The sequence below is a fragment of the Pseudophryne corroboree genome, assembly GCF_028390025.1.
Source record: "Pseudophryne corroboree isolate aPseCor3 chromosome 3 unlocalized genomic scaffold, aPseCor3.hap2 SUPER_3_unloc_35, whole genome shotgun sequence".
NCBI classification, from domain to species: Eukaryota; Metazoa; Chordata; class Amphibia; order Anura; family Myobatrachidae; genus Pseudophryne; species Pseudophryne corroboree.
Window position 1 is genome coordinate 455,945 of NW_026967525.1, and position 16,214 is coordinate 472,158.

Here is a 16,214-nt window from a genome sequence, read left to right on the forward strand (position 1 = left end):
ACCTAAACTATACTTTCTTTCTAAGGGCTCAGGAGAGCCCCTAGTGTGCATCCAACCTCGGCCGGGCACGAAATCTAACTGAGGCTTGGAGGAGGGTCATAGTGGGAGGAGCCAGTGCACAGCAGGTAGTCATAAATCTTTCTAGAGTGCCCAGCCTCCTTCGGAGCCCGCTATCCCCATGGTCCTTACGGAGTTCCCAGCATCCACTAGGACGTCAGAGAAATCAATTTGGCATTCTTAGGGTCCAGGCCTAGAGACACATAGTGAAGGGGGTGGGGGTCCAGGATGAGAGACACAGAGTGAAGGGAGTCCAGGATGAGAGACACAGAGTGAAGGGGGTGGGGGTCCAGGCCTAGAGACACATAGTGAAGGGGGTGGGGGTCCAGGCCTAGAGACACATAGTGAAGGGGGTGGGGGTCCAGGCTGAGAGACACAGAGTGAAGGGACTGGGGGTCCAGGCTGAGAGACACAGAGTGAAGGGGGTGGGCAGGCTGAGAGACACAGAGTGAAGGGGGGGGGGGGGGCAGGCTGAGAGACAGAGTGAACGGGGTGACAGCAGGCTGAGAGACACAGTATAGGTAGCAGGCAGAGAGACAGAGAGTGAACGGGGTGACAGCAGGCTGAGAGACACAGTAAAGGGAGCAGGCAGAGAGACACAGAGTGAAGGGAGGAGGGGTGCAGACAGAGAATTAAAGGGGACAGGCTGGGTGACACAGTGAGGATGATGCAGGCTGAAAGACACAGAGTGAACGGGGTGACAGCAGGCTGAGAGACACAGTAAAGGGAGCAGGCAGAGAGACAGAGTGAACGGGGTGACAGCAGGCAGAGAGACACAGAGTGAACGGGGTGACAGCAGGCTGAGAGACACAGTAAAGGGGGCAGGCTGAAAGACACAGAGTGAACGGGGGTGACAGCAGGCTGAGAGACACAGATATAAAGGGGACAGGCTGATAGTAGCATGAGGGAGATGACGTATATGGCAGGCGTGATACGACGGTGTGGGTGAGAGACTCAGGGAGGGGAGATGGTGTGATGAGAGAGGCAGGGGAGAAGATAATGGTGTTGCTGGGAGACGCAGGGGGTAGAAGGTGACACAGGTGGCATGAATCTGGTTGAATCTCCGTTATATAACGATGACTTTGGTTATATTCCTACACAAACAAGCATCTTCCGTACCATGAGATTACCTACATGAATAGTGAATACCAACCGAAGATGCTGTCTGACCAGGAAGGATACATTTGTTCAGAGATTCCCCATTGCGAGAAACCACCATATATGTGCTCAGAGTGACTAAAAATGGGGGAGTGTCATCTTGATATGCCACCATTATCTGTGGCCACGCCTCATTGGGGAGTGGGGCGCGCCACACAGTACCACTAAGAATTATTTTCTGCTTGCACCACTCCACATAATGCCCCCCACTAATGACAGATACACATAATGCCCCAGTATAGTGCCAGTCACACATAATTACCCTAGTAGTCCCAGATACACATAATAACCCCAGTAGTGCCATGTACACCTAATTCCCCTAGTAGTGCCAGGTACACATAAATCCCCTAGTAGCGCCAGATACACATAATTCCCCTAGCAGTGCCAGGTACACATAATGTCCCTAGCAGTGCCAGGTACACATAATGTCCCTAGCAGTGCCAGGTACACATAATGTCCCTAGCAGTGCCAGGTACACATAATTCCCCTAGTAGTGCCATGTACACATAATTCCCCTAGTAGTGCCATGTACACATAATTCCCCTAGTAGTGCCAGATACACATAATTCCCCTAGTAGTGCCAGATACACATAATTCCCCTAGTAGTGCCAGATACACATAATTCCCCTAGTAGTGCAAGATACACATAATTCCCCTAGTAGTGCCATGTACACCTAATTCCCCTAGTAGTGCCATGTACACATAATTCCACTTGTAGTGCCATGTACACATAATTCCACTAGTAGTGCCATGTACACATAATTCCCCTAGTAGTGCCATGTACACATAATTCCCCTAGTAGTGCCATGTACACTTAATACCCCTAGTAGTGCCATGTACACTTAATACCCCTAGTAGTGCCAAATACACATAATTCTGCAAGTAGTGTCAGATACACATAATTCTGCAAGTAGTGTCAGATACACATAATTCTGCAAGTAGTGTCAGATACACATAATTCCTCTAGTAGTGTCAGGTACACATAATACCCCTCATAGTGCCAAATACACATAATACCCCTCATAGTAACACATACACATAATACCCCTAGCAGTGCCAGGTACACATAATTCCTCTAGTAGTGCCAGGTACACATAATTCCCCTAGTAGTGCCAGGTACACATAATTCCCCTAGTAGTGTCAGGTACACATAATACCCCTCATAGTGCCAAATACACATAATACCCCTCATAGTAACACATACACATAATACCCCTAGCAGTGCCAGGTACACATAATTCCTCTAGTAGTGCCAGGTACACATAATTCCCCTAGTAGTGCCAGGTACACATAATTCCCCTAGTAGTGCCAGATACACATAATACCCCTAGTAGTGCCAGGTACACATAATTCCCCTAGTAGTGCCAGGTACACATAATGTCCTTAGTAGTGCCAGGTACACATAATTCCCCTAGTAGTGCCAGGTACACATAATGCCCCTAGTAGTGGCAGATACACATAATGCCCCTAGTAGTGCCAGGTACACATAATTCCCCTAGTAGTGCCAGGTACACATAATTCCCCTAGTAGTGCCAGGTACACATAATGCCCCTAGTAGTGGCAGATAAACATAATGCCCCGAATACTGCAAGGTACACATAATTCCCCAAGTAGTGCCTGATACACATAATGCCCCCAGTATAGTGCCAGTTACATATAATGTCCCTAGTAGTGCCAGGTACACATAATTCCCCTAGTAGTGCCAGATACACATAATTTCTCTATTAGTGCCAGATACACATTATAAGTATTAATAAGTGTAATAAGCGACAGAGGACAGAGCGCGCTGTTTCCGGATAAGTGACTTTCTGTGTATAATACACACTAGATACTGAGACTTTTATTCCCCATTATAAGGGTGAGAGGCTGACTATCCGGTGACCCCTGGCCCCCGGCGAGATTCCCCAATAACTTGAAACCACAACGATCTTGGGCAAACTTGGTCACAGCTTTATTGAAAACACACCAATACAGAATAAAATCGCAGGGCAAGGAAAGAATGAGTGAGCAAGGCTCCTATAACCATGTTCGTAAAAATGGGTAGAGGCGTGCCCGGCCCAACCGCGTGGGCGCGCCACATCCCCCCGGATACCTATGCGTGGAGGCGTGCTCAGCTCAACCTTGTGGGCACGCCGCATCCCGCCCCCCCGCCTACCAGTGTATGTGGGTGCGTTCGGACAAACCTAGTAGGCACGCAACATCTGCCACACCTGAGGACCCCGACCCCATGTGCATACCACCTTGAACTGGCACGCAGCCCGTGCGACCCAACTGTCCCAAGTCGGAGCCATGCGTGCGGCCTGGTGAATATGACTGGCCGTCTGCCATCCCCTTACGTAACATTCCATACCATGCCTTGCTCACCACTTTCCCCACGCCGCTCACAAAGACTGTGACCATTTTTCGTTCACCGCACTGATTGTACCCACATAACATTCCAGTAATAACGCGTTACCCAATAACAGCTCTTGCATTTACCTCTTATTTAATGGTTTTTTTTTTTTTTTTAAACGTGACCTCAACCACAACATTTTAAACACACATCACAATAAATTACCCCTCACCTGCTTACACCGCAATATGGTTCTACGCACAAGTAAGGCTTGGTATAGCCTCCGGCTGGGTAGGTGGGCAACCTTACCGGTAAGAAGTGCCTCCTCTCCCTCCTGCTGCTCCTTAAGAACGCTGCACCAGTATTGCCCCCCTGCCCACGACCACTCTGCCCCACTGGCCCGCTGGCTACCCCAGGTGCCAAAACGGGGACAAGCTCACTTGCCCGCCCCCTGCCTTTCCCGCCACCAGCAACGCGCCCCCTCGCGGCCCTCCACCTTAACCGGCATCGGTCGCCATTTTGGCATCCTTTGCCCCTATTACACAGAGTATAAATGTCACCATCACTCTCCTCCCTATACACATACATATTACACACATAGCTCCCATTCATACATACATATATACTCACAGAGGGGTGTGCTGCCCTATATCCTCACCCCTGCTATACAGCCCATGCTGCACCACAGGCTGCTCCAGCTGCACTATAACAAGGCGCCAGAGGCTGCTCTCCCTGTAATGCAGAACCTGACACCAGAGCTTCTCAGCCTACAGAATAATAATAATAATATCATTACCTGCTTCCAGACACAGCAATGGCTGCTCTCTGCTCTTGCTGCCTTGTGGGAATGATAGAAAGAGGAGCTCAGACCAGGAGAAAATGGGCGCCGCTCCTTACGTCACTACACGGCCCGTGAACCTATTGCTGCTGCCGGATTGGTCTACAAGAAAATGGCCGCCGGGCTCCTCCACTGTGGACATCTTTGTCTATTCAAATTACAGAGGGCGGTGTGGCCGGGGTGTTGGACGGGAGGGGCCAGTCACCAGGAAGCAGCCTGTGCCAATCACTATTTCCGGCCAGTGCGTTCCACTGTATGTGTGTTCCACCTTACTTCCGGCCTTTGCGGTCCAACTGTCGGCCCGTGCGTTCCACACACAGGAAGTGAGTTTTTTCAGGTCCCTTAGGCCACTTGGTTCTAGCATCTACCCGGCCAGTGTCCGTCAACGTGAGGGAATGGCAGAAGGAAGGCGGAGCTCAGACCAGGGGAAAATGGCCGCCGCTCCTGACGTCACTACACGGACAGGGAACCTATTGCTGCTGCAGCTGCCGGACTAGTCTACAAGAACATGGCCGCCGGCCTCCTGCACTGAGGACATGTATGGTAATAGTCATTAAGGAGGGCGGTGCTGTGGCCGGGAAGTAGGAGGGGAGTGGCCAGTCATCAGGAAGTAGCCTGTGCCAATCATACCCTACTTCCGGCCAGTGCGTTCCACCTGAACACGTGCGTTCCGGTCTTTGCGTTCCACACACAGGAAGTGAGTTTTCATCGGTTGCTGCAGCCTCCCAGTGTCCGTCGAGATCAGGTAATGGCGTCTTACTATACAAGTGGAGCAGCCTGTGTTGTCCTGTTGTAGTTATTATTATTATTTATTATTATACAGGCAGAGCGGCCTTTGGTGCCCTGTTATTATTATTATTATTATTATTATACAGGAGGAGCAGCCTGTGGTGTCCTGTTGTAGTTATTATTATTTTCTCTGACGTCCTAGTGGATGCTGGGTACTCCGTAAGGACCATGGGGAAAAGACGGGCTCCGCAGGAGACTGGGCACTCTTAAAAGAAAGATTAGATACTATATCTGGTGTGCACTGGTTCCTCCCTCTATGCCCCTCCTCCAGACCTCAGCATCTGTGCCGGCCAGAGCTGGATGCACACTAGGGGCTCTCCTGAGCTTACTAGAAAAAGAAAGTATTTGTTAGGTTTTTTATTTTCAGTGAGATCTGCTGGCAACAGACTCACTGCTTCGTGGGACTGAGGGGAGAGAAGCGAACCTACCTGCTTGCAGCTAGCTTGTGCTTCTAAGGCTACTGGACACCATTAGCTCCAGAGAGATCGAACACAGGGCCCGACCTCGATCGTCCGGAGCCGCGCCGCCGTCCCCCTTGCAGAGCCAGAAGACAGAAGAAAAAAGACGAAAAACGGCAGCTGAAGACTCCTGTCTTCATTAAGGTAGCGCACAGCACTGCAGCTGTGCGCCATTGCTCCCATAGCACACCACACACTCCGGTCACTGTTGGGTGCAGGGCGCTGGGGGGGGCGCCCTGGGCAGCAATTAGATTACCTTATGGCACAAATAGCACATAATACAGTGTAAAAACTGTATATGTGCAAAAAACCCCGCCATTAACATTATAAAAAGCGGGACAGAAGCCTGCCGATGAGGGGGCGGGGCTATCTTCCTCAGCACACCAGCGCCATTTTCTCTTCACAGCTCCGCTGGAAGGACGCTCCCCAGGCTCTCCCCTGCAGTATACAGTACAACAAGGGTAAAAAAGAGAGGGGGGGGGGGGCACATAAATTTAGGCGCAATATTGTGTTAATAAGCAGCTATTGGGAAAAATCACTCAGTATAGTGTAAATCCCTGTGGTATATAGCGCTGTGGTGTGTGCTGGCATACTCTCTCTCTGTCTCCCCAAAGGACTTTGTGGGGTCCTGTCCTCAGTCAGAGCATTCCCTGTGTGTGTGTGTGTGTGTGTGGTGTGTCGGTACGGCTGTGTCGACATGTTTGATGAGGAGGGTTACGTGGAGGCGGAGCAGGAGCCAATAAGTGTGATGTCGCCCCCTACGGGGCCGACACCGGAGTGGATGGATATGTGGAAGGTATTAACCGACAGTGTCAACTCCTTACATAAAAGGTTCAATGACGTAACAGCCTTGGGACAGCCGGCATCTCAGCCCGCGCCTGCCCAGGCGTCTCAGAGGCCATCAGGGGCTCAAAAACGCCCGCTACCTCAGATGGCAGACACAGATGTCGACACGGAGTCTGACTCCAGTGTAGACGAGGATGAGACAAATGTACAGTCCACAAGGGCCATCCGATGCATGATTACGGCAATGAAAAATGTATTGCACATTTCTGACATTAACCCGGTTACCACTAAAAAGGGTATTATGTTTGGGGAGAAAAAGCAGCCAGTGACTTTTCCCCCATCTGATGAGTTAAATGAATTGTGTGAAGAAGCGTGGTGTTCCCCTGATAAGAAACTAGTAATTTCTAAGAGGTTACTGATGGCGTACCCTTTCCCGCCAACGGATAGGTTACGTTGGGAAACATCCCCTAGGGTGGACAAAGCGCTCACACGCTTATCTAAAAGGGTGGCACTGCCGTCTCAGGATACGGCCGCCCTAAAGGAGCCTGCAGATAGAAAGCAAGAGGCTATCCTGAAGTCTGTATATACACACTCAGGTACTATACTGTGGTATAGTACGGGTGACCGTCGGTCTCCTGACCGCCGGTCACCTTACCGACGCTGGGATCCCGGCCGCATACCGACGCCGGGATCCCGGCGGGGAGGGGCGAGTGCAGCAAGCCCCTTGCGGGCTCGCTGCGCTCGCCACGCTGCGGGCTCGGTGGCGACCTGCGGTCGCCACAGGTTCTATTCCCACTCTATGGGTGTCGTGCACACCCACGAGTGGAAATAGTCCCTGTTGGTCGGCATGCCGACCATCGGGATAGTGAGCCGTCGGGCTCACCGAGGAGGTCATGTGACTGTCGGTCAGCTGACCGGCGGTCACATGAAGACCACCCCTATACTGAAACCTGCAATTGCTTCAGCATGGATGTGTAGTGCTGCAGCAGCATGGTCTGATACCCTGTCAGACAACATTGATACCCTCGACAGGGATACTATTTTGCTAACCATAGAGCATATAAAGGACGTAGTCTTATATATGAGGGATGCACAGAGGGACATTTGCCGGCTGGCATCTAGAATTAATGCGATGTCCATTTCTGCCAGGAGAGTATTATGGACTCGGCAGTGGACAGGTGATGCTGATTCTAAAAGGCACATGGAGGTTTTGCCTTATAAGGGTGAGGAATTGTTTGGGGACGGTCTCTCGGACCTCGTATCCACAGCAACAGCTGGGAAGTCGACTTTTTTACCTCAGGTTCCCTCACAGCCTAAGAAAGCACCGTATTATCAAGTACAGTCTTTTCGGCCTCAGAAAGGCAAGCGTGTCAGAGGTGCATCCTTTCTGCCCAGAGGCAGGGGTAGAGGAAAGAAGCTGCATCAGACAGCCAGTTCCCAGGAACAAAAATCCTCCCCTGCTTCCACTAAGTCCACCGCATGACGCTGGGGCTCCACAGGTGGAGCCAGGTGCGGTGGGGGCGCGTCTCCGGAACTTCAGCGACCAGTGGGTTCGCTCACAGGTGTATCTCTGGGTCCTACAAGTGGTATCTCAGGGATACAAGCTGGAGTTCGAGGCGACTCCCCCTCGCCGTTACCTCAAATTAGCCTTGCCAGCTGCTCCCAGGGAAAGGGAGGTAGTACTGGCGGCTATTCACAAGCTGTACCTCCAGCAGGTGATAATCAAGGTTCCCCTCCTTCAGCAGGGACGGGGTTACTATTCCACAATGTTTTTGGTACCGAAACCAGACGGTTCGGTGAGACCCATTCTAAATTTAAAATCCTTGAACACTTATATAAGGAAGTTCAAGTTCAAAATGGAATCGCTCAGGGCGGTTATTGTGAGCCTGGAAGAGGGGGATTTTATAGTGTCGCTGGACATCAAGGATGCTTACCTACATGTCCCCATTTACCCACCTCACCAGGAGTACCTCAGGTTTGTGGTACAGGATTGTCATTACCAATTCCAGACGTTGCCGTTTGGTCTGTCCACGGCACCGAGGGTATTTACCAAGGTAATGGCCGAAATGATGATACTCCTTCGGAAGAAGGGAGTTATAATTATCCCGTACTTGGACGATCTCCTTACAAAGGCGAGGTCCAAGGAGCAGTTGTTAGTCAGCGTAGCACTATCTCGGGAAGTGCTGCAACAGCACGGCTGGATTCTGAATATCCCAAAGTCGCAGCTGATTCCTGCGACGCGTCTGCTGTTCTTGGGCATGATTCTGGACACAGAACAGAAGAAATTGTTTCTCCCGGTGGAGAAGGCCCAGGAATTGTCATCTCTGGTCAGGGACCTCCTGAAACCAAAACAGGTGTCGATGCATCACTGCACGCGAGTCCTGGGAAAGATGGTGGCTTCTTACGAAGCAATTCCCTTCGGCAGGTTCCATGCAAGGATCTTTCAGTGGGATCTGTTAGACAAGTGGTCCGGATCGCATCTTCAGATGCATCGGTTGATCACCCTGTCCCCGAGGGCCAGGGTGTCTCTGCTGTGGTGGCTGCAGAGTGCTCATCTTCTCGAGGGCCGCAGATTCGGCATACAGGACTGGGTCCTGGTGACCACGGATGCAAGCCTCCGAGGTTGGGGGGCAGTCACTCAGGGAAGGAACTTCCAAGGACAGTGGTCAAGTCAGGAGACTTCCCTACACATAAATATTCTGGAACTAAGGGCCATTTACAACGCCCTGAGTCAGGCAGAACCCCTGCTTCAAAACCAACCGGTGCTGATTCAGTCAGACAACATCACGGCGGTCGCCCATGTAAACCGCCAGGGCGGCACAAGAAGCAGGATGGCGATGGCAGAAGCCACAAGGATTCTTCGATGAGCGGAGAATCACGTGTTAGCACTGTCAGCAGTGTTCATTCCGGGGGTGGACAACTGGGAAGCAGACTTCCTCAGCAGACACGACCTCCACCCGGGAGAGTGGGGACTTCATCCAGAAGTCTTCACGCTGGTTGTAAATCGTTGGGAAAGGCCACAGGTGGACATGATGGCGTCCCGAATCAACAAAAAGCTAAAAAGATATTGCGCCAGGTCAAGGGACCCTCAGGCGATAGCTGTGGACGCCCTGGTGACACCGTGGGTGTACCAGTCGGTTTATATGTTCCCTCCTCTTCCTCTCATACCCAAGGTACTGAGGTTAATAAGAAGGAGAGGAGTAAGAACTATACTCATCGTTCCGGATTGGCCAAGAAGAACTTGGTACCCAGAACTACAAGAAATGATCTCAGAGGACCCATGGCCTCTGCCGCTCCAACAGGACCTGCTACAGCAGGGGCCCTGTCTGTTCCAAGACTTACCGCGGCTACGTTTGACGGCATGGCGGTTGAACGCCGGATCCTAACGGAAAAGGGCATTCCAGATGAAGTGATTCCTACGCTGATAAAAGCTAGGAAGGATGTGACAGCAAAACATTATCACCGCATATGGCGAAAATATGTTGCTTGGTGTGAGGCCAGGAAGGCCCCAACAGAGGAATTCCTGCTGGGTCGATTTCTGCACTTCCTACAGTCAGGAGTGACTATGGGCCTAAAATTGGGATCCATAAAAGTTCAGATTTCGGCCCTGTCTATTTTCTTTCAAAAAGAACTGGCTTCACTGCCTGAAGTTCAGACGTTTGTTAAGGGAGTGCTGCATATTCAGCCCCCTTTTGTGCCTCCAGTGGCACCTTGGGATCTCAACGTTGTGTTGGATTTCCTGAAATGACATTGGTTTGAGCCACTTAAGACCGTGGAGTTAAAGTATCTCACGTGGAAGGTAGTCATGCTGTTGGCCTCAGCTAGGCGTTTGTCAGAATTGGCGGCTTTGTCATGTAAAAGCCCATATCTGATTTTCCATATGGACAGGGCAGAATTGAGGACTCGTCCCCAATTTCTCCCAAAGGTGGTATCAGCGTTTCATTTGAACCAACCTATTGTGGTGCCAGCGGCTACTCGGGACTTGGAGGATTCCAAGTTGCTGGATGTAGTCCGGGCCCTGAAAATCTAAGTTTCCAGGACGGCTAGAGTCAGAAAAACTGACTTGCTATTTATCCTGCATGCACCCAACAAGCTGGGTGCTCCTGCTTCAAAGCAGACTATTGCTCGCTGGATCTGTAGCATGATTCAGCTGGCACATTCTGCAGCAGGACTGCCGCATCCTAAATCAGTAAAAGCCCATTCCACGAGGAAGGTGGGCTCTTCTTGGGCGGCTGCCCGAGGGGTCTCGGCTTTACAACTTTGCCGAGCTGCTACTTGGTCGGGTTCAAACACTTTTGCAAAATTCTACAAGTTTGATACCCTGGCTGAGGAGGACCTTGAGTTTGCTCATTCGGTGCTGCAGAGTCATCCGCACTCTCCCGCCCGTTTGGGAGCTTTGGTATAATCCCCATGGTCCTTACGGAGTACCCAGCATCCACTAGGACGTCAGAGGAAATAAGAATTTACTCACCGGTAATTCTATTTCTCGTAGTCCGTAGTGGATGCTGGGAGCCCGTCCCAAGTGCGGACTCTCTGCAATACATGTATATAGTTATTGCTTAACTAAAGGGTTATTGTTATGAGCCATCTGTTGAATGAGGCTCAGTTGTTATTCATACTGTTAACTGGGTATAGTTATCACAAGTTGTACGGTGTGGCTGGTATGAGTCTTACCCTGGATTCCAAATCCTTTCCTAGTAATGTCAGCTCTTCTGGGCACAGTTCCCCTAACTGAGGTCTGGAGGAGGGGCATAGAGGGAGGAGCCAGTGCACACCAGATATAGTACCTAATCTTTCTTTTAAGAGTGCCCAGTCTCCTGCGGAGCCCGTCTATTCCCCATGGTCCTTACGGAGTACCCAGCATCCACTACGTACTACGAGAAATAGAATTACCGGTGAGTAAATAATTCTTCTTCTTCTTCTTCTTCTTCTTCTTCTTCTTCTTCTTCTTCTTCTTCTTCTTCTTCTTCTTCTTCTTCTTCTTCTTCTTCTTCTTCTTCTTCTTCTTCTTCTTCTTCTTCTTCTTCTTCTTCTTCTTCTTCTTCTTCTTCTTCTTCTTCTTCTTCTTCTTCTTCTTCTTCTTCTTCTTCTTCTTCTTCTTCTTCTTCTTCTTCTTCTTCTTCTTCTTCTTCTTCTTCTTCTTCTTCTTCTTCTTCTTCTTCTTCTTCTTCTTCTTCCTCTTCCTCTTCTTCCTCCTCTTCCTCTTCCTCTTCCTCTTCCTCTTCCTCTTCCTCTTCCTCTTCCTCTTCCTCTTCCTCTTCCTCTTCCTCTTCCTCTTCCTCTTCCTCTTCCTCTTCCTCTTCCTCTTCCTCTTCCTCTTCCTCTTCCTCTTCCTCTTCCTCTTCCTCTTCCTCTTCCTCTTCCTCTTCCTCTTCCTCTTCCTCTTCCTCTTCTTCTTCTTCTTCTTCTTCTTCCTCACGTCCTAGTGGATGCTGGGGACTCCGTAAGGACCATGGGGAATAGCGGGCTCCGGGATTCCAAATCCTTTCCTTATTGTGTCAGCTCTTCCGGGCACAGTTTCCTAACTGAGGTCTGGAGGAGGGGCATAGAGGGAGGAGCCAGTGCACACCAGGTAGTCCTAAATCTTTCTTTAGTTGTGCCCAGTCTCCTGCGGAGCCCGCTATTCCCCATGGTCTTTACGGAGTTCCCAGCATCCACTACGGACTACGAGAAATAGATTTACCGGTGAGTAAAATCTTATTTTCTCGAACGTCCTAGTGGATGCTGGGGACTCCGTAAGGACCATGGGGGATAGACGGGCTCCGCAGGAGACTGGGCACTCTAAGAAAGAATTAGTACTACTGGTGTGCACTGGCTCCTCCCTCTATGCCCCTCCTGCAGACCTCAGTTAGAATCTGTGCCCGGCCACAGCTGGGCGCTTTTAGTGAGCTCTCCTGAGCTTACTAATAAGAAAGTATTTTAGTTAGGTTTTTTTTATTTTCAGAGAGATCTGCTGGCAACAGGCTCTCTGCTACGTGGGACTGAGGGGAGAGAAGCAGACCTACTAACTGCGGCTAGGTTGCGCTTCTTAGGCTACTGGACACCATTAGCTCCAGAGGGATCGAACACAGGAACCTAACCTTGGTCGTCCGTTCCCGGAGCCGCGCCGCCGTCCCCCTCGCAGAGCCAGAAGACAGAAGCCGGCGGGTTGAAGCAAGAAGACGTCAAAATCGGCGGCAGAAGACTCCTGTCTTCATATGAGGTAGCGCACAGCACTGCAGCTGTGCGCCATTGCGCCCACACTAACCCACACACTCCGGTCACTGTAGGGTGCAGGGGGGGGCGCCCTGGGCAGCAATTGATTACCTCCTGGCAAAAAGCAGCATATATACAGCTGGGCACTGTAATATGCATGAGCCCCCGCCATTAATTTTACACAAAATCGCGGGACAGAAGCCCGCCGCTGAGGGGGCGGTGCCTTCTTCCTCAGCACTCACCAGCGCCATTTTCTCTCCACAGCTCCGCTGAGAGGAAGCGCCCCAGGCTCTCCCCTGCGGAAGCACGATAGAGATGGTGAAAAAGAGAGGGGGGGGGCACATAAATTTGGCGTAAAAACAATACAGCAGCTACTGGGTTAACACTACGTTACTGTGTGATTCCTGGGTCATATAGCGCTGGGGTGTGTGCTGGCATACTCTCTCTCTGTCTCTCCAAAAGGCCTTGTGGGGGAACTGTCTTCAAATAGAGCATCCCCTGTGTGTGTGGTGTGTCGGTACGTGTGTGTCGACATGTCTGAGGTAAAAGGCTCCCCTAAGGAGGAGATAGAGCAAATATGTGTGTGAGAGGGTGTCTCCGTCGACCACGCCGACACCTGTTTGGATATGTGTAAGTGATAAGGTGAATTTATTGCACAAAAGATTAGAGAACAGACAGGAAATCTACCCATGTCTGTCCCTATGGCACAGAGACCTTCAGAGTCTCACAATGCTCACTATCCAAAATAATAAACACTGATATCGACACGGAGTTTGACTCCAGTGTCGACTACGATAATGCAAAGTTACAGCCAAATTGGCAGAAAAGTATTCAATATATGATTATTGTAATAAAGATGATTTGCATATCACTGATGACTCATCTGTCCCTGACACAAGGGTACACATGTTTAAGGGGAAGAAAGCTGAGGTAAATTTCCTTCCTCTCATGAGGAAAAAGAGCGGGAATCTCCAGACAAGAGACTGCAGCTTCCCACAAAGAATTCTCAGGCAGTATCCTTTCCCCGCTAGGGCCAGGATACGATGGGAATCTTCCCCTAGGGTGTCACGTTTGCCCAAAAGGTAACCTGTCGTAACAGCTATTCTCAGGGATCCTGCAGATAGCGTGCACATTCTGGTACACGACTCAGACCGGCGATTGTGTCGGCATGGGTTTATAGCGCTGGGGCAGCGTGGACAGGTACCTTATCAGCAGAAATTGAGACCCTAGTATGTAGATATATATATATATATATATATATATATATAGATAGATATATATATATAGATATATATATATATATAGAGAGAGATATATGTATATATATATCAAAGATGCTGTCTTAAGAGATATATATAATCAAACATGCCCAAAGAGACATGAGTATACTGGGTCCTAGAGTCAAAGCTATGTCGATTTCTGCTTGACGTGTCCTGTAGAATATGCAATGGACAGATGATGCCGACTTAAGAGGCATATGGAAGGCTGAGGATTGTGTGGAGAAGGGTTCTCGGACCTGGTCTCCACGGCTATAGCTGGTAATTCGGATATTTTGCCTTATATTCCTGCACAGCCTAGGAAAGCACATCATTATCAAATGCAGCTTTTCGAACAAAGAAACAAAAAAGGTCGAGATGCGTCCTTTCTTGCCAGAGGCGGGGCCAGAGGAAAGAAGCTGCACAACACAGCTAGTTCCCAGGAACAGAAGTCCTCCCCGGCCTCTATGAAAATCCACTGCATGTCGCTGGGGCTCCACAGACGGAGCTAGGCCCGGTGGGGGCACACTTTTGTAAGTTCTGCAACAAGTGGGTTCACTCCCTGTTAGATCCCTGGGCAATAGATATTGTATCTCAGGGATACAAGCTGGACTTTGAGAAGATGCTTCCCCACACGAGAGGGAAACAGGATTAACTGCAATTCACAAATTGTACCTTCAACAGGTGGTGGTCAAGGTTCCCCTCCTTCGACAAGGAGGGGGTTATTATTCGACCATGTGGTAGTCCTGAAACCAGATGGTTCGGTCAGACCCATATTGAATTAAAATCTCTGAACATATACCTGAAAAGGATCAAGTTCAAGATGGAATCGCTAAGAGCGGTCGTTACAAGCCTGAAAGGGGGAGATTTATCGTGACTCGGGACATAAAGGAGGCATACCTTCATGTCCTCATTTATCCACCTCATCAGGCGTACCTCAGAATTGCGGTACGGGATTGTCATTACCAATTTCAGACGTTGCCGTTTGGTCTCTCCATGGCCTTGAGAATATTCACCAAGGTAATGGCGGAAATGATGGTGCTCCTGCGGAAGCAAGGTGTCACTATTAATACATACTTGGACGATCTCCTCATAAAAGCGAGATCAAGAGAGCAGTGGCTGAACAGCGTATCACTTTCTCTGGAAGTGTAACAGCAACACGGCTGGATTCTATATATTCCAAAGTCGCAGTTGGTTCCTACAGCTCATCTGCCTGTCCTAGGCATGATCCTTGACACAGACCAGAAAAGGGTTTATCTCCCGATAGAGAGAGCTCAGGAGCTCGTGACACTGGTCAGGAATCTATTAAAACCAAAACAGGTGTCAGTGCATCACTGCACTCGAGTCCTGGGAAGGATGGTGGCATCATACGAGGCCATTCCTTTCGGCAGGTTCCATGAGAGGACCTTCTAATGGGTCTTACTGGACAAAGTGGTCCGGATCACATCTTTAGATGCATCGGTTAATCACCCTATCCCCCGGGGCCAGGGTGTCTCTCCAGTGGTGGCTGCAGAGTACTCACCTTGTCGAGGGCCGCAGGTTCGGCATTCAGGACTGGGTCCTGGTGACCACGGATGCAAGCCTCCGAGGGTGGGGGGCAGTCACTCAGGGAAGAAGTTTCCAAGGGCTGTGGTCAAGTCAGGAGACTTGCCTTCACATCAATATCCTGGAACTAAGGGCCATATACAACGCCCTAAGTAAAGCGGAGACCCTGCTTCCCAACTAATCGGTGCTGATCCAATCAGACAACATCACCGCAGTGGCTCATTTAAACCGCCAAGGCGGCACAAGGAGCAGGGTGGCGATGGCGGAAGCCACCAGAACTCTTCGATGGGCGGAGAATCACGTACGAGCACTGTCAGCAGTGTTCATTCCGGGAGTGGACAACTGGGAAGCAGACTTCCTCAGCAGGCACGACCTCCACCCGGGAGAGGGGGGACTTCATCAAGAAGTCTTTGCGCAGATTGTAGGTCGGTGGGAACTGTCACAGGTGGACATGATGGCATCCCACCTCAACAAAAAGCTACAGAGGTATTGCGCCAGGTCAAGAGACTCTCAGGCGATAGCTGTAGACGCACTGGTGACACCGTGGATGTTCCAGTCGGTTTATGTGTTTCCTCCTCTTCCTCTTACCCAAGGTGCTGAGAATCATAAGGAAAAGAAGAGTGAGAACAATACTCATTGTTCCGGATTGGCCAAGAAGGACTTGGTATCCAGAGCTGCAAGAAATGCTCACAGAGGACCCATGGCCTCTGCCTCTAGGGCAAGATCTGTTGCAGCAGGGACCTTGTATTTTCCAAGACTTACCGCAGCTGCGTTTGACGGCATGGCAGTTGGAAGCCGGA

The 16,214-nt window shown here is 50.3% G+C and overlaps 2 protein-coding genes across 3 annotated transcripts in view; one reads left to right on the forward strand and one right to left on the reverse strand.

The window, feature by feature from the left end:
* The window catches only part of LOC134984094 (oocyte zinc finger protein XlCOF29-like), a 43,590-nt gene extending 39,177 nt beyond the window's left edge, over positions 1–4,413 (reverse strand). For both annotated transcript variants that reach the window (XM_063949727.1, XM_063949726.1), the window contains exon 1: positions 4,344–4,413. The gene's annotated coding sequence lies outside the window, so the exon portion shown is untranslated. The remainder of the gene's footprint in view (positions 1–4,343) is intronic.
* A 626-nt stretch (positions 4,414–5,039) lies between these two features.
* LOC134984091 (oocyte zinc finger protein XlCOF6-like) overlaps positions 5,040–16,214 on the forward strand; it is a 41,991-nt gene continuing 30,816 nt past the window's right edge. Inside the window, exon 1 of the mRNA XM_063949723.1 lies at positions 5,040–5,130. The gene's annotated coding sequence lies outside the window, so the exon portion shown is untranslated. The remainder of the gene's footprint in view (positions 5,131–16,214) is intronic.